Here is a 19015-nt window from a genome sequence, read left to right as displayed (position 1 = left end):
TGCCTAAGGTTAATATAATTCTCTGGTTTCAGATACTTTACACTTCCTATCCAATATATCACTGCAGACTTACACAAAACGCCAACACATAACCACAGTTATACTGCCTACTCATTAATTATGCCATCAGTCACCCATCCTAAACATGCTGTAGCTGAAATGAAACTGCAAGATGCATTTTCTTTTCCTCAAGGCTCTTTACTTTGGCCCTGTGTCTGTTTTAAGTTTCCATACACGTTTCTCCTCTCCTACAGTCTTTGACCTATTTAGCCTGTTATTTAGCATTCTTTCAAAAAACAGAAATCTAAAAAATGTACAGTTTGGAAGCCAAAGAGGGACGGAAATAACCCCAACTCCCAGAATCAAAAGGATGTTGATTTCAGATCCAGAAGTTCCTTCCCACCAGACAGATCAATGAACAATTATCTATAAAGCATAAGGCTAGACAGCAGGGTTCAACACTGCTCAGAATTATTTACTTCTCCTGTAATTTTAAAAACTATTCTCCTTGCCCTTCAGTGTGAAATATATGTATGGAGGGGCTCTGAAAGATGAAAATTCATTAGATGAACTAGGAACAAGCTAATAAAGCATGCTCCCTGTAACACTAATAAGTTGGGGGAGGTGGGTTGAGGGAATACCATTCTCCTATAAAGAGAGTACCTGCATATGACTGTGTTCAATCTGCTATTCATCGCAGCAAATATTGGTCCAGAAAGAATCAGCCTGAAGTCCCTTTTCATTAGGGGATAAATAGTGCTTGTCTTTTGCGGGAATACAAGACAACTGTGTGAAGAGTTTGCAAACTGTATCTGAGGCCCACTCATGCAGTCAAGACAATGCCAATTTCAGCCTCAGCTTGTGTCTCCAAAAATTTTTTGGCCTGATTTTTCTCGTGTCCCTGTACTCTGTGAAGCACTACCTCCAGTCTCCAGTGCTGTTTCAAAGGCATTACAGCAGAGACAACAGACAGCCATATTAAGAGAGAGGATGCTGAAAGTTACTTCCATTGTGCCAGCAGGAGTTATCTTCAGAGTTGTCATCTGGGCCAGGGATGAGGCAAAGACCTTCTTTCTATTTAGCCACCAACACATTGGTTCGTGCTTTCAATAATCTGCTTCACAGCCATGATTGCTAAGGTCTGCTATACCCAGATGTCCCAGCAGAGATACAAGTGTAACTGGGATTGGCACCAGATGATAGTTAAATAGCAAGAGAGACCTCAAATAGTGAACCCAAAGACTGGGGGTAGAGAGGATCATAGCTGTCATCTGCTGCCGAGAAGGAAGATGGCATATGACCCTCTTGAGCAATGAATTCAAGGATACAGAGCCCACCGGAGAGAAGCCTGTTTCCTTTGCCCACAGCACACATAAGAGTCAGTACAAGCCAAGAATCAGGGAGGGAATTTCTGGACATCACTGGCTAAGCAAAGAGAAGGAGACAGATTCATCCCCAGACAGGCCTATACCATGCAGCCACAGAGTATTCTGAGTTGGAAACAATCCACCAGGATCATCAAGTCCAACTCTTAAGTGAATGGCCCACTCAGAGACTAAACCACAATCTTGGCATTATTAGCATCATACTTTAACCAACTGACCTAATCTCAGCTATGTAAAGAGGGAAAAGGGAAGAATTGATGTTTGCTCTTACGGAAACAACTTGACACGAGCTCCCTCGTGTTTGCTGTGTACACATAAAGCAGCCTTCCCTGACTGGCTACAGCACTGAATGACTGGTGTGAGCAATGAAGGAAGAACAAGCAAATGCCATATGCCAGACATCTATCTTCTGGCAGGCCCTGTACCCTTCCTGCTAAGCTTGGTAAGCAAGGAAAGTCTTACGTGGTGTTTCCTCAGTGAAATTATATCAAATGAAAGATAAGACTTGCACAGACCTGGAAATTTCCCACTATCCATTTAGAAGAGAATGAGGATGCAAAAGGCAGGCTTGTGGTTGCTCCAGAAAGGACTTGTAAGGGCTTGTAGCAAGCACTGGATATAGTTTCTCTAGAGACTGGACACCAGGTCAGATTGCCACATCAGCAAGTGTCCATACTCCCTAAGAACATTTGTCCATGCTGGAAGCATAAGCAGCAGGATAACAAGCACCTCTAGGCACTACTGTGTAGCTGAGTTTTTGATTCTAGTCACCAGCTACAAAGGAAGGCTCCCAGCTTGGCTGATATTTTTCCTCCACCTCCTCCAGCCACCTGAAGGCAAACCATACTTGGAGGTGCTGTGCAATCTGGCCAGGTGGGAGGCTGGAGGGTGTGCACACACCCCAACTGAAGGAATTGGCCTGGCATTAGTGGGATAAGGGCAAGACAGGATCAAGTTAGGAGGTAGGTTGGCAACTACAGCCTGCAGGAATCTAAAATACACTTTTAAAAACTGTATTTTGGACACAGCTTCTAGAGCTCATGAGCTGTAAGCAAGATCTGAACTTTCAAGAGCTGAGAGTCTTAGGCCCCTTTATTTTTGTTTCAATTATATTTAAAGACATTGCTGGTTCTACAGGGCACTATGAACTCTGTCGTCTGTGCCCAGCTAGAGTATGGCCTTTTTTTGGACTCATCATCTTCATCAGGGTGAGGTAGTTAAGGCTCTTATGTTGAGACTCAGAGGAATTCCGCATGGTCTCAGCAAGAGATCTCTCTTCTAGCTTCCTGTAAAAAACTTCAGACTCATCTTTATGACTTATCATAAATAGCTTGTTTGGAAATATTCAGTGGAATTTGACTTAACTGATTCTAACTAATCACACAGAAAGGTTGGGCCCCCTGCATGAAGTCTCTCTAGTATTTTAATTCTGTTCATCAGGCAGACCCTGGGTGTTGTCTAAACTGTGTTCTAACTTTCAGGGTGTTCCCTTCGCCAACAGTCTCTGTGAGGACAGCAAGAGATTTTCTAATGCTTTGAAACACTTGAAAATATTTTTTTAAGAATTGTATCAATACTGAATGTCTTTCTTCTAGACACTGTTGTAAGACTTAGCTTTGCAGTCTCCTCTTGCTCATTTCCCAGTGCTGTGTGGCAACCTGGGAGGTGTTCAGTACAGTTACTTTCATTCCAAGAATGATGCTTATTTCTGGTCTGGAGCCACTGTCAATTCTTCATACAAAACCATGAAACTGGCCTCCACATTTGGAATTATCAGCCCCCTTCTCACCTGGAAAAGAAAGTAAACCCTCTAACAGGCTACAGTGATGGAAGGCAGGTTGGAGTGACACTACAGAGTTCAAAGGCATCAGCCTCCAACACCTGTGCCATGCACACAATGTGTTGGAGAGTATTCAACCTGAGCCGGATGCAAGTGCCAGTTGCACAAGTATGACATCTGCTCTGAATGTCTCTGCCAGGATGCTTGACCAGGAGCCAATATCATTTTCAAAAAGGGGTGTTAATTCATGGGCTCACACTCACTTCTCAGAAACAGAGAGCAGACAGAGAAGAAACATGATTTACAAAGTAGATCTAGCAAGTGGATCGTCTCTCTTAAATCCTGATTTGCTTGCCTATGTGATGTAGAAAGCCTCTACTGAAGTGCTAGAGTTCTGTGTGCACAACTCTGTTAGAAAGAGAGATAATTTAGTTTTCATCTGTGTAAAGGTGACTGAAGATAATGGAGCAGGCTGTAATAAATTTCTTTCTTTAATTAATGCCTCTGAATCTCAGAAGGGGGAAGTCTGCTCTGTAATTAGGTATGTGTTAAGCTTTAGTCCACATCAGTCAGGCTCTCCCTGCAAAGTAGCATATCCCATTCCAGTCTCGTAAAGAACAGGGTTCACTTTGTACAGATATACCTGCATCTAATGAACATCATTTATTACTAAGCCTGTGATGCAGGTCCAATCATGCTTCCTAACTCATGATTTTCCGCAAAGTGTCAAAAGTTAACTGTTGTTGTAGCTGTTTTAAAACCATCCGTAACACCAAAACAGATCAACACTGCAATATTTGAATGCTTGGAATGCATGGCTGTGCAGTTTTCCCAGGACTGATTAAACAGGATATTTGTCAGAGTTGCATCTTGAATTGGTGGAAGGGATGAAGATGAAAGTAAGTAAATGTGCTGAAGAAAAAAGGTCATTGTGTTTTCTGGAGGTACTGACTGACAGGAACATAGCCTAGCTGAGCAAATGCTTCAACACATCCACAGAGCTTCCTCTATCTTATTAGAACATTTCTTCTACTACTCTTTGCTAATGGACTTACAACAGGCTTACTGACTTGTTCTTTCCATCATCACTAATGCAAGACTATCATTCTCCTAACTAAAGTCAGTCCCTTTTGACATAGTTCATATTCAATCCCCTAAATTCAAAATATCTCTATGATAAACTAAAGATGTGGAAAAATGAATTTAACCTAGACCAACTATGCCTTCTAACAGAGACTCCATATTTCTCAGAAGTTGTCTTCTGACAGTGACAGTAGCACAGTGCTTTTTTTCCTGGTGCCTTTTTTTCCTTTTTTTCCATGGTGCCACTCTTGACATTATCAGACTGAATGACAAGTGTGGAAGCTATTCTAACTACCTTGTTTTGGGCTTTTGGAGGAAATTTTTACACTACAGTAACAGGCCAGGCTGATTCTTAACAAAAAGTGAACTTAATGCTGAGAAAATACCTACTGCACTGATCAAATAAGGCCTAACTCCAACTTTTGGTAATAAATTGCATATGTAAGTGCTAAGTATAATTTGCTATTAATAATTTATTGTTATTATTTATGTTATTTAATAACAGCATAAGCATGGCCAGGAAAGGAGGCAGAATATCCCACCACTTTCTTAAGTGAACAAGTTCCTTCCTCTGCATGAGTATTCCGGCCCAGAGGTATTTTATGTCAAATGAACTGCCCAGTCCATCTCTTTTTTTTGCAAGGGAAGGAAGCTTCCAGCTAAAGGAAAGAAGCATCTTAAAAATGAGATACACAATGGTGGAGACTATAATGGCATCTAAAAGCATTTCCAGTAACACAGAAAAATCTTTATTGCTTTCTGTATGCTTGTTAATTACGTTAATCATGATGAACTTTAATACTATTATCTACTAATAATCTTATATTGATATCAAGGTAGATGCAATACATATGACTATAGGATTTCCACGCTTCTCTGCATGAAGGACAAATGGAGTGCATTTTTTTCATTATGATTTCTGTTATGTTTTCTTCCTACACCCTGGGTAAAGTCAATCATGTTTTGCCACAGAAAGAGATCCATAAGTCATACTGTTTTGAGGTCAGCATTTCTTATTTTGGAAATGGACAGGTTTACAAATATAGACATAAAATTTTTATGGTAAAAGATAGCATAGTCAGAGATTTGCATACTTAAACCAAAAAAATGGTAAATGTTAATATTAACTGTGTAGAAGAAATTTGAAAATTAAGATGAATCTACCATCCGTTGCCAGACAGCAGTTTATATTGGAATGTCGGAGAAGAAAGTTAACTTATTAAAAGGACAGTGCCAATAAAAATACCTAATATTGTTTTATATAAAAAGTACTTACCTTTGTCATCACCAGAGAAGATTGACTGGAAATTATCCAAAAATAGAATGTCAAAGAAATCCTTTAAGGAAGAAAAACACTGTGAAAGAGAAACAGCATTGCCAGAGGTGGGAAAATAGATTCCCACAATGTCTTAATAAAGAGATAAAGCAAATGGTGTGAAAAGGTGCTTTACAAACAAACAAAGAAAAATACTGGCTGCATCAGTGCTTTTTGCCACTGGATTTCTAAGTTTGGTGTAGGACATAACTACACTAAAGACTAAAGAAAATACCTCTGTATTAGACAACCAATGTGTACAGATATGCCACTTGACCAATTTCCCTTCATAACTCTTCTGTTGTTCTGTGGACAGCTAAAACCCAGCTCTGAAAACACGCCTGCTTTGCACATTGTCCTAGGCAGCCAAGCAGCCTCAGGCCTGCAAGGTAGTCTGAAGCTATTCCCATCATTGCCTCCTCACCTCCCCACCTGATTCTTGCTTCTTCGGAACTTCTTACTCATTCATCATAGCTGTCACAACTTCCCTCTGTAAAAGAGCCTGAATGAACATCCGCACTCTCTGCCTCTGCTCAAACAGCATGACACAGGGCTGGGAAACAGCACGGACTGGGGCAGGCACCAGGACATGAACGCTGAGCTATGCCCAGCAGGCAGTGATGGGAACCAGAGTAGACCAGAATGCCTGACTGAGGCTGTGAGACCCAGGACATCACCTCTGCTCTGCTTGTCCCCATTCTTCTGCTGTCAACACAGCAGGAATAGATGAGACTCATTATTTTCCTTATAAAAATGGGTGAGAGCACCTAGAGGAGTCAGGGCTCGTCATCCTGGACATGGACACACACGGCATCCCTTCTCTTTAAAGGCACAGCTCAGGCAAATGGCACAGGTCCAAGAATCCCAATAGAACCTTTTCTCAGCAATATCCAAGCCACAAAAGATTTATCTTCCTCTGGTGTCCACTGTATGGTCAGAGGCAGAGAAACATAAATATTTTTCAGAAAGCTGGAAAAGAAAACTGGACCCTGACTCTCAGGGTCACAGTAATGAAAGACTCAATCACAGAAAAGCCTGTGGGCATCTTAGCTAGTACGAAGAGGTCTTAAGACAGTATTAAAATAGATGGTTGTGCTAGCAGAGCTTTCTCAGAGAGAATAGCACTCTTTCTCAGTTTCCCTTCTTTCATTCCCTTAGTCTTCCCATCCACAATCATTCTCAAGCCATTAACTCTGCACGCCCATCCACCAGTGACAGCCCGCTGGATGGCAGCCTTGCTTACCACTGCATATCTACCCTTCTAAACATGCATCTATGATACTTGATAATATCAAACCTTTATCAATGGAAAATAAATCTTAAGAAAGAGTGGAGAAAGAAGGTGACTTCTTTCTAATTCTTCAGGAATTGTTTTTTTTTTTTTTTCTCATCTCCAAAAGGCAACTGTCTCATTTATCAAGAAATTTCTACCTGGAACCCATACAAAGTGCTGTCACACAGCCCTACCTATAACTTCCAGCACTATTTCTCTAGTAAAAAAATATTTCACACTCACTCATCCCTTTGTCTTCTGTTAAGTTTGGGGTACTGTCATATGGGAAAGCCTTTCATTTTTTCAGTCCCATTATATCTTAACGAAAGCCTCAGAAAAGGCATTCAGCAGTCTTACATCTGATTAAAGAGAGTAGAGAGAGGAAGTAAAAGTCAGTAACCAGAACATGGAGGAAACATCTCAGCCAAACCCCAGAAACTCATACTGATGAGGAAGAAGGTAGAACTCCAAAGGGAACTCAGCCACATAAAGTCTCTGGCACAGAGAAAAGGAATTGGAAATCCCCTTGGAATCTGCTGGAAATACAGGAAGTAAGGGGTGGGACAGATCTCTGCAACATTTGCTTGAGTTCAGATAGTACCACACTCAGCCTTATGGCAGGCAATTGATTAATAGCAAATTGGTATAAGTGTCCACTCACATCAGAGATATTGGATTCCCAGAAGAATTAGATTTAAATCAGAAGAATCACAGAATAAATCACGACACCAGAATTTCTAACCTCAAACCTCCTAGATGAAAGAGTAGATGGACCCCTCGCGTAGGAGGGTTTTACTACCATAGGACTACCAGGAAACTGTCACTATGTCTGCTGGAAGTGTGATCCCAAGTTATGCTAACCAAACTCTACTTATTACTGGTAAGAACAACTATTCCATATAGGCAAAATAAACCATGCCAGTCAAAAGATATTCCATATAGGCAAAATAAACCATGCCAGTCAAAAGATTTGTATATACACTAAGGATTACTGCTACCACAGTTGCACAATTTAGAGATCAAACCTACTTCTACTGTTGAAGCCATTCAAAGTGCAGTCTCTTGCATAAAACACACCACCATTGCTAATGACATACTGAATATAATTAGTCATCTTTAGCCCTCCAGGGGCTAACTAAGAGATTTAGCAGATACTCAACATGCAATTTAGACATTTTCCAGATTTCTCAAAACCATTTTTTGGAGGGTTACAACTGTTGCCAGGTTAAGAAAAACTTTCTGTAAAAAAAATATCTAAAAATTCATGGAAATTAAGAACTCTGCATACATTTGACCAACATTAGGAAAGAAATCTAATGCTGGTTGTTTCTCCAGGACATCGACATTTTTTTATGAGATCCTTAACAGAAGGAGCAGTCTCTCTAACCACTTTTTTTTGCTCACTGAGACAAAGTGTTTAGTAGTTTGTGTGGTAACTAAGAGCATAAATATAGTAATGCCAGAGCTCTGACTGGCTGCATTTCTGACAAACAAATCCAAATTAAAATGTAACAATAGAACCAGGAAGGACAAGGTGCCGAAACTGGAAAGGAAAATTCCACTGAAGACAATGGAGCTGATTCTGACTTGACTTAATAGCAGTGTTGATCAAGAGTAATTGATGCTGAATTCAGAGAAGTTACTCAAGGAGAGGGAAGGGAGTGGAAAAGGAGAGAGAATAACAGTTTTCAAAAATACAGACCATAAAAAATATTCAGAGCCACAAAAGAATTCCTTACTGATTTTCTATTACATTCACATTTGGGAAACAATTTTATTTCTTTCCATTTCTTTCTTTGCATTTTCCAAAGCTTCTTAAAGTATTTGGTCAAATGTGTTACATTTTCAACACTTAATAGCGCAACCAGTAAGAAACAGTTGTTGCAATGAAGCATATCCACTGCAAAAAGAGGCACGATAAGGAGAGGAACAAAATTGATCTGCCACATTCCTGTTCCAGAACAGAGGACGCAGTGCTGATCAAAGTTTGGTTTGGGTTCATTTTAGTCGACCTGTGGGAATTCATTACACAGACTGTAAGATTCAGCTTTGAGAATTTAGCTCTCCTTCTCTAGGCCTCCATCTCCTGAGAATCCTCCCCTCAGTTTCAACCTCTTCTGCATTCTCACTGAGCATAGCTGTCTCTGTGGGTCATGGAAAGTTTATATACAATGCTGGCCAAAGACTACTGGCAACCTGAGACTTTCAGTGAGTATTTCACACACACATTTGTAGAGCTCATCAAGCTCCAAGAGCCATCCCTTGGCTATATTGCACTCAGAGTTCACAGTCCTGGCCTGCATTAGCACATCTGAAGTACAAAACACTTCTTCCTGCCCCAAACCCTGAGTTTTTTCGGAAAGCCTATTAGTACTGTGTCTGCATTTCACTGTTAGTAAATCAGGAAGGGTACAGAAGGAGACAGCAGAATCTCAAACTTTTTGTACTTGTGTTGCTGCTGCTTTTCTATGTCCACTGCTCTGCCAACCTCTCAGCACCCCATATATTTAACTTGTCTCCACTAATATGTTGCTCTGACCACACGAAGGACTGGCAGCTTTTCAGTTACCAAAACAGTGGCTGTGTCATTAAGCATGCCTGTTACATGAATAGTTTTTTAATCTCCTTTGTGTCTGATGCTGCTATCACAGTGCTTATAGTTCATACTTTGACCATGTTTTTCAGAATTCAAGGATTTCCGCAGTATTAGAATGTCCAAACACAAATGCCCTCTCAATATCATCTATCATTCTTATTCACGGTTTTTCCTCAAAACTATTCAAAACCAATCATAAGCACTTCAGGAAGGGCAGTCTCATCTAAGCAAGAAGCAGGTCATCTGCACACTAGCAGCAATTTCCACAGTGGAAGCAAAACAAAATCACAGAAAGCATTCCCAACCCAAAATGTGAACTACACCAGAAACAAGTGACAGCTGATATGGCCACCCAGAAATAAAATCAGAAGACAGTCACCACAAGACCTTCATCTATTCAGTCTCCGGGCACTAAAAACATGTTTGTGTTTGGGTTCTAGTGGAGGATCATTTAAATGTATCAACAGGTTAATGTTCTTTTTCAGCCACCCATATGAGAGGATCACAAAAATGATATAGCATTAGAGGTTGTTCTCTTTATCCCAGGAAAGTTACACAGCCTTCCTTAGAAAAAAAGATGGGTGAGTAGAGAAAGAAGCCTGTGTTTGAAACTGAAGGAAAGAAACAATGCAGTATCCTTAGTTCTTCCCTGTAAATTAATTTCATTGTAACTAAATCAAAAATTCAGCAGGGATTTTATTTTCAGTTACTTTTATATATTGTATACTGCACAGCAGTGATTTTGTGTAACACACATTTCCATAAAGTGTATTTCTAAATAGCAGAAAATTTCACAACACTTCCACCTGAAGGCGTGGACAACATCTGTGGCTTAATATCATTCTAAACCATTTCAGAATACGTACTGCTGTACCAATGCTGAAATTCCCCTGGATTTTGTCCACAACAGCAAGCACTAATAGAAATTTCAGAAAAAGATTCAAGAAAGCCTGAATTACTTTCTGAGTAGGCAAAGGAGAGTTTCTTCCCTCTCATCAGATAGATATGTCCTAGAATATGAAAACCTTTTTTTTATATATATACTGTTTATATAAATGTTACTTTTAAAACCAGCCCTTGCCTGTTGCATTGTTGCTCCTGTTTTTTTAAAAAGGTCTTGGAGGCCTCAATCTCTTGTGGATATGAATTTCCATGAATGAGCCATGCATTATCATAAGGAGGAGCTCACACATGCATGTGGTATTTTGTGAAAGAAGGTCTGAAATGCTAGGAGATTTCATTTGCATTGCATTTTAAAAACCCACATAACAATCTATTTCCTCAATAGTTACAATATAGGCTATTAGGCCCTTATATCATACCATTAGAATAAACAATTATATTAATTTTACATTTTTACAGTATGAAGTATGAAAACAGTGTATATACAGGCAATTTTAGGTGTATGGAGGCTAGTTATTTGTGTATGAAACTTGGTAGCTTATATATGCACAGTATTTTTATTATTGATACACAAGAGAATGTTGATCTATGTGACTGAGAGGTGACTAAATTTGTATTTACACTATAAAATATAGCAGGTTTATGTAATCATGTTATCATATCAGATACCATTCCTTTTAGGAGTGTTATAATATGTACTTTCGTGGCAAGCTAATAGATCTGCATTTAAAGCTTCTAAATGAGACTACTGAGGTTTTTGTTTTAACTACTTGAATGCTGCTGAACACTGCAGGTGCTTTAAAATCCAATCTCACCCTTCCATGGAATGACACATCAGTGCAGGGTATGACGATGTTCCACTGGCTCTGGAGGAATCATTTGGAGAACAAAGGCAAATGCAATAGGTGAAGTACTAAAGGAGCTTATACAGTTCCTACTTTAAAACCTGCCTTGAGGTGAAAGACTGTGATATGAGGACACAAAAGTATTTAACCACCTGGTTGACTTTGTATTTAAAAAATACTTGTAGATAATACCCAGCTTGTCAAGAAAGTGGACCTTAACAATTCAGACAAATTCTGAAACAAGCACTACCTGAAGGTCAACATGCACCATTAAATCTGAAAGCAGAAAAAGACCCTCTATCCTGAAGTCATGGCTTAATTCTGTAAAAATATGTTTCTGTAAGATCTCAGGACAAAACAAATAGTGTTAAAGTTCTGCAGTCAGTTTCAAAAATTCTTGATTTTACCTATGTCAAAAGTAACATTTTTAGAAGTCAAAAATTTTGACAGAGATGTATCTATTGTAAGGTTTATATTATGCAATGGCTAGATAAAGTTTATTAAAACTACTGCTCATGCTTCAAAAGAATGCCACTGCATTATGTAGCTACCTTAATGTTCATCCTGTTATATCTCTGGTTGCCATGGCAATATCCTCCTAGGTATTTGTAAGGTCACAAAAAGAAGAGCTACTAACCCTCTTACTCCCAGAATAACTAATGCAGCTCTGTTACTGTCTTGATGTAAATAGTCTCAGGTGACAGCAAACTGTACATATAGTCAATTACAACTGCTCAAAGGAAATGATTTGTTGTAAGAGCCACTGTTCAACCTCGGTGACATCAATGTTTCTATGGCAACAGTTGCCTCTTGCACTGCTTAGAATTGAGTATTGATCAAACTAGGGCCAGCACTATTTCAGAGACTTGCTACTTTTCTGTGTGGCAATTTACAATAGGAACTCATAACATCACTGTATTTTTCAAGCCCCAAGGAACCAATTTAGCAGACAGTTACAGTAGAATATTAGCAGAGGTCAATAATGGAAGTCTGATTATAGTCCTATGACAATTATTCAAAGCTTTTGTTGTCTGCCCTTTCAGCATTCCACCAGCTATTAAAATTTTCAAATAATAATATTCATCCCCAAAGAAAGTGCTGAATTCATTCATCTTCTATTTTAAACTTTATTTTTCATTGTTATGTTATCTATCAATAAAATTTTTCAGCTATATTAGCCAAGCTCTGACCTCTCAGAAGTAAATAACTATTGATCAAGAAGTGGAGCTCTGATGGCACAGTACAGGGTTTCCATTAATGGTCTCATTGGCCCAGCAGATAAGGTGATTCTTGCAGAAGAGCAGACAGTGTAGAGCAGTAAAGAGAGCAATGAGGCACTCGCTGTTCCACACAGCAGAACGATGGGCTCCTCTCCCAGTTCTGTCAGCAGGGAAATGGAAAAGCCTCCATAAAGTGCGTTGTGTTCCTCAAATGACACTAAGAGCCATTTACACTTCTCACACACAATCCCTGCACCAGGGCACTCTCACATTTCAGAGATGATAAGGAAAGTTTTCATGTCACCTGCTTTCCTTTATGAAAACAAATAAGGTATGGGGTGAGGGGGAGGAAGGGGTATTGCATGTTAAATGGCAAAAATGGCCAATCTCAGGATTAATTAAGAATTTGTGATGAGTAACAACACTGAGAATGTCAAGAGGATGATGTTACTCTAAGAATGTTTCTTCTTCATTGATTGTGAAGGGTTGTAGATTGAAAAGATTACTTACTTCTTAATTTTAAAAACATCACACACACTAGCCTTCAATTTATTACTACTTTTGTTCCTACAGTAGTTTTACAATAATAATTTACTGTATTTGATCTGTCTAATTGTATCAATTCATGGGTAATCACAGAATTAGCCTGTTAACATGATACACTTCAAAAAACATTTACTTGTACTTTCCAGCTATTTGCAAAATGAGGTTTTATGGGAAGCAAAGTTTGTCTCCTCCTCTTTTACCTAATTTAGTAGGTCAACCCAGAAATTTTATTTCAGGCCCTTTTCTGTGTAAATTGTGTCTGAGATGCACATACATTTTCATTCAAATCAATAGGAGTCAGACATATCAAAGGAGGAAATTATCCCCTCATTGAGTCATCTCCAAAGTAGATATATGTAACTCCTACACAGAGATAATGCAGTTAATTACATTCTTCTTCTAGTGCATCAGTGGGAAAATGGGATCTAACTATCAGGGATGTTAAATAGACAAATTCACAAGGAATTAAGAAAATTCCTTTTCTCACCTCCAAAAAAGAGAGGAAGAAGCTTCCAAGCTCAGCAAGACCTAAATGCAAAAGCTAGAGGGAATGAAGAGAAAATGAACAATCATTTCTGAGCATAGTAAGATCCTTAGTTTGTCACTATTCTCATTTAACTTCTTTGTCATTGTCTCCCCAAAGAGGGTCAGAAGGATCAACCTGTGATGTCACCAGGACACTCTGGCAGCTCCCCCATCTTTTATTCATTAGATTCAGACCGTGTTGTTTCCTGTTTACCTCAATGTCTAGCCAAGATTGAGGCCTGGATTAAACTGGTTGGCTGATATACAATCCAGAGCAGGCACATGTTATACTGGAACCGGCAAACTGAAAGGCAGTGGAACACACGTAACTACCTTGTCACTGGAGAACCAATTGTAACAACCTAAAAGCTTTTAGGGAATCCTCTCTTTTTGCTTATCAAAGAGAAGAAAAAAGAAGTAATAAGTGCCTTTCAAGTCTAGTATCGATCAAGGGTAATGGGAACTTTCCATTGCAGCTGCAGAAGTCATTCAGTTTCCTGCTTGATGAAGAACTGTTGTAAGAGTATGAAAGTGTCCAAGGACACTCTTTAAAAAATATGATTAATAAAATGCAGAAATGGCTTGCTACTGAACATGTTGCAGAAAGCAGAGTGCAATGACTGCCCTGCTGTTTTCTGCAAGAGTGGTGTACATGAAAATTTTGTGTTCATTTGTAGAACAGGTAGCTCTCCTACAGCTTGGAAATATTTTTTTGTATGAATGGGTATGGCAAGTAAACACTGACACAGTGTTCAAGTACATTGACCAAATAAAATGCATTAAGCAGAAGCATCAACCCGGCACAGTTTCTATTACCATTTTTGTGGACTTTGGTGGTTTCATTTCATACACCATTTTGTATGGCAGATTTTAAGTGTGTAAGTTGTACCATTTGCTACATGATGCTAAAGTGACTAAAATTGCAACAGCTTCATACTTTAAATAGAAAATGGGATGGGATGAAAGAATCAAGAAAACAAATATCACAAACACTATTTTAGGGTTAATAGCAGCTGTTTCCTACTGGAACTAACGACTATATCTAGACTGAGCTTATAGATTACTGTTCCATTTATGCACAATCTTTTTTAGTATGTTGAATTGGACTTTGAAATTATCAAGGAAGAAGACTTCAGTGCATGTGGGGACAGACTTTTAAAGCAGTTCTGTGTGGTTTTGATCAATAAGTACACAGTTTATGCTCTTGGCTACAGCATCTTGATTTAGAGAGCTCTCCTGTAGCATAAGACATAGTATTCCTGTATTGGGATGAACTACAGTGAAGCAACATGCAGACCACGAGCTCACCTATCTATCATTTCTCACCACAGTCAGCAGGTAAAAATATAATACCTCATCCTTTTTATCTTTCTGTATATCACTGTACAATCACCAATACTTTCTTTTCACCAAAACCTATTTGACAAAAATTGTAAAATTTGAAAAAAGCACTAAGTCTTTCATGTTGCAGAAATACAATTCACATCAAGCCCAACCTTTAAGTGAGCCAATCATCCAACTGGAAGACATAAGATGTCAGAAGTGTTTTATACAGTCTGCTTTTTAGACTGTTTTTGAATTTCATTGTGAGCTGACATCACACAATAGTCACCAGTATCAGCAATAGCGACTAGTACCAGAGGTGCACCAATAGTTATCACTTCTGGATTAATTAAATTGCTTACATTCTAGGATTTTTCTATTTCCAGACTTGTTTGTTTTGATTAGGGGATTTGCTAAAAGTAAAATTAGAGACCAAACAAGTTTTTATATGCTAAAGCCTCAATTCCTACCTTCCTCACTCTGGCTTTCTAACACAGGTTTACACCCAATCACGTATTTCAAGGTCAGGAGGGACCACTGTGATCATCTGGTCTGCAGTGCTGCAAAACACAGACCATAGAATTTCACCCAGCAATTCCAGCGTCTAGCCAAGTAATTTGTGGCTGAACTAGAGCATATCTTTCAAAAAGTCAGCCAGCAAGCTCTTAAGGTTTTGTGGAACTTCATTCGCTTGAGTATGTTGGTTTAGCTCACTTGAGTAGATGTAATTGTTTAGACTTAAGAGTGTTCAGGGTCAAAACAACAAGCAAACAAAACTCAGCTGCCAAAACCTCAAAGGTTTTCCATTGGTAGTGAAGGAAGGCACTGTTTTGATTCACAGAGCACTAGGTCATTCTTGCAAGATATAAGGTTTTTTTAATTTGTTAGGACGTAGAATATTTAGAGCTTAAAAAAAAAATCTGTCTCAGCAATGGCAAAATCCTTTGGCTGACCTCACAGGCAAAGGGACAGACAGAGGTCATAATTTCCACAGATTTTGGAAAGAGCAAACACTTGCCAGCCTCTAAAAAATTATCCTGAAAGTGAAAAAAAACCAACAAAAGGAGGTGGGGAGGGGGAGAAAAATACTCAACACATCTTTAATATTTGAATAGATGAATACAGCTTCCTCACAAACAACGGAAAATCTCATCTACCTGTTTAAACCATCATCCAATCTCTTTGTACAGACTGAAACAACTTTATTTTATACCGATTATTTAACTGTGTTCTCAAACTCCTGTTCAAGAGGAAGGATCAAGCTACACAATAGGTTAGATTTCAGACAAAGACTTCATAATTTGAATACAGTCCCAACTAGGTCTTTGGAAGAGGCTCAGCTCCAAATGTAATGGAGCCTCAATTCAGTAAGTCAAGCCCTTGCCTTTGTAGAAGAGATTTCACAATCAACACATCATCTTTTCCTAAAAGACAAAGTAAAGACAATTTCTTTATGGAAAGAGTAGAGGCAAAAGAAGTACCAGTAGAATGACAAAGTACTGTAATAAGTCAAAAGATATAAACAGGTTCTATTTCTATCCCTGTTACCAATGTGGAAAATCTCTTCCTTTTTTCCATGTTTATTTCCAAGGTTTGTTCTGGAAATCTAATTAAAATTGCAAGCCTAATTAATACTGTAAGTTTTCCAGAGCAAAGTCCATACTTGCTGTGATGGTATTTGCATGACCTTCTAGTAAGTACTAGCACAAATATTTTAGTGTTGCTTGCTGTTATATGTTATAGAACCAAGGTAGACAAGAACAACAGTGAGAAGGAAGGTGATCAAACCTTCTGAAATAAGGTAATTTGAAATACCTGAGGGAGTAGAAAGCTAAGATGCTAGGAACAGTAAAAAAGTTGGGAGGAGAAAAAGATGAGGAAAATGGGAATGGTATTGAAGAGAGAAGTGCTGAGTGGAGATTTAAAAAAAAATAAAAATAATCTAAGCTTGAAGTCAAATTGCAGAATGGTATTTCCTGATGGGTTGTTTGCAATGCATTGCATCACTGTGCAACAGAAGATGGATATTACACAGCCAAAGCTTTGAAGAATGCCTGGATTGCCAGTACGGAGTCTGCCTTCACCTTTATTACTGAAGGAAGACGATTTTATTTGCCTAGTGCAATGCATTATACCCATAAATTCCATCCACTCAGCAAGTCAAATTAATGCTAACCTACAAGATACATTAGGTATAGGTTTAAATCAGTCACTGAAGATATACTGCAACCTAGTTTCTATGCAGGTTTGCAATACATTCACCATTAAAATACCCTGAAAACATTTTTCAAGATGCATTGTTTGTTGAGGTGTTTCACCTTTGCCAGCAATGTAAAGATGTAAAGAATACAAGATCTAATTTGTGTTGTTCCATGATCACGACCAATGAAACTGGAGGCTGCCAAAACATTCCAGTGTCACAGGAAAACACACCCAGCTGAAACACATTAGTTATCCACATAATAGTAAAATCTACTGCTTTCCATCATAAGTAGTTTGCACTGGGATTATGTGAGAATGTGAAATCTTTTCAGGTGATAACAGAAGGAGAAAAGCTGATGCATTAGGTGTGAATCTTTAATGATATATGGCAAAATCAAGGTCTACTTAATGGTGATGTCCAAATTTTCTCCACTTATCAAATGTTCCTATTTTACATAACATTAAACATTTGTGGGCATAATCAATTATGCACTATAATGTGTACATATGAGTTATCAAAAATAATTTCAGAGTTAATAAACTGATTCCCGTAGTTGCAGAGCTATACATACTGCAGTCATTTTAGATGAGAGAAGGGTAGCAAAGACAAAAGGAAAAAAATTCTTATTGAAAATTCAGAATGCAGAAGTTTCCCTAGAGGGAATTCAGGATGTAGATACATTTCTATGGCATGTGTCTCTCCTTTGTCAATATTTACCCAGCAAGTGGAATGATAATGTGCAGTCATTATTAAACTCAGCCTTCTAAAAGAATAGTTTCTGGCTCTTGATACAGTTGCTCTATGTAAATTATGCCAGGGATTATGTGTAGGTTGTGCCACTGGCATAGTTATTTCAGATCTACGTCTTGTTTCCAGATGGTTCATCTGTTTGTTTCTTTAATATATTCAAGATTCATTGTGTTTGCCACAAATTTACACATTTTTAATGTTGGTTACTCAGATAAATCTGATCTTAGACAAAGGATAAACAGCTAACATCTGTAGGTTTTCATGCTAATGCTAACTTAAAAATTTCCCTAAACAGTGAAAGTACAATAAAGTTTTTGAAAGATTAGCCAAACATTAGTGGTTTTCTTGCTCATCAAATATTGTAGGAAACAAAAGAGATCTGCTCAGTTTCACGAAATCATTTCTTTTAGTGCAGGAAGCCAAGATATGCATGAGGCTGGCCATGGCTTGTATTTTTGCTGTCAAGTGTCAGACTTTTGTTCCTACTCTTGAAACAAACACTATGCATACAAGGCAGATTCATACAGTCATCCCTTCTAAGCACTTTTTAATACTCATCAGAAACAGCTACTGCTTTCATGGACAGGGAAGAAAGGTAAAAAAAAACCAGTAAGACTCAACTCTAAGCTATGTTTTCAGGATTTTGTAGCAGAACTCCATAATATTTTCCGCTCATACCTTCCATATGTTTCTTATGGAACTGTTCACAGAGAACAGAAAAGAATCCCTCATTTCTACAAGAGCTTTGCATTTTTGTTACGTATTTTTATGTACAGGAGATGTTAAAAGTGTCTAATAAAATAAAGATTCCATTGGCTACTGTCTACATACAGCTTGGATTCCCAACTCCTGGTCTAGTTAGGCAATTAAGGCAAATAGTTACTACCCCAAACACACAGGTGAGAAGTAGGCGTAGGAGGGTGACTTGCCCAGGTCAAAAAAGACTGTGGGAGACATTCAAATGGAGCTCAAGTCTCCTGAGATCCAGTCCAATGCATTGTAAGTTTTCCCCTAGATTATACTAGTAAATGAATGGGAAGAGTGTGAAATATTAAGAGCTTTCTCTGACCGACAGGAATGAACTCAGTGAAAAGGTAAGGGAAACAACACATTCTGAAGGGTCATTTTTGTGTTTCACAAACAAATCTTGTTGTGTTACAGAAACTCAAGAAACAGTTCTGCATGACATAGCTGTTTGTAGAAAATACTAAACCTTAATCTCTGATTATCAAGCATCCCCCTCAGTTTTATTAGCAGTGTGAAATGAC

Source organism: Corapipo altera, unplaced genomic scaffold (assembly GCF_003945725.1).
Source record: "Corapipo altera isolate COAL_440 unplaced genomic scaffold, ASM394572v1 45, whole genome shotgun sequence".
In the NCBI taxonomy this organism is placed as follows: domain Eukaryota; kingdom Metazoa; phylum Chordata; class Aves; order Passeriformes; family Pipridae; genus Corapipo; species Corapipo altera.
Note: the sequence above shows the minus strand (reverse complement) of the source record.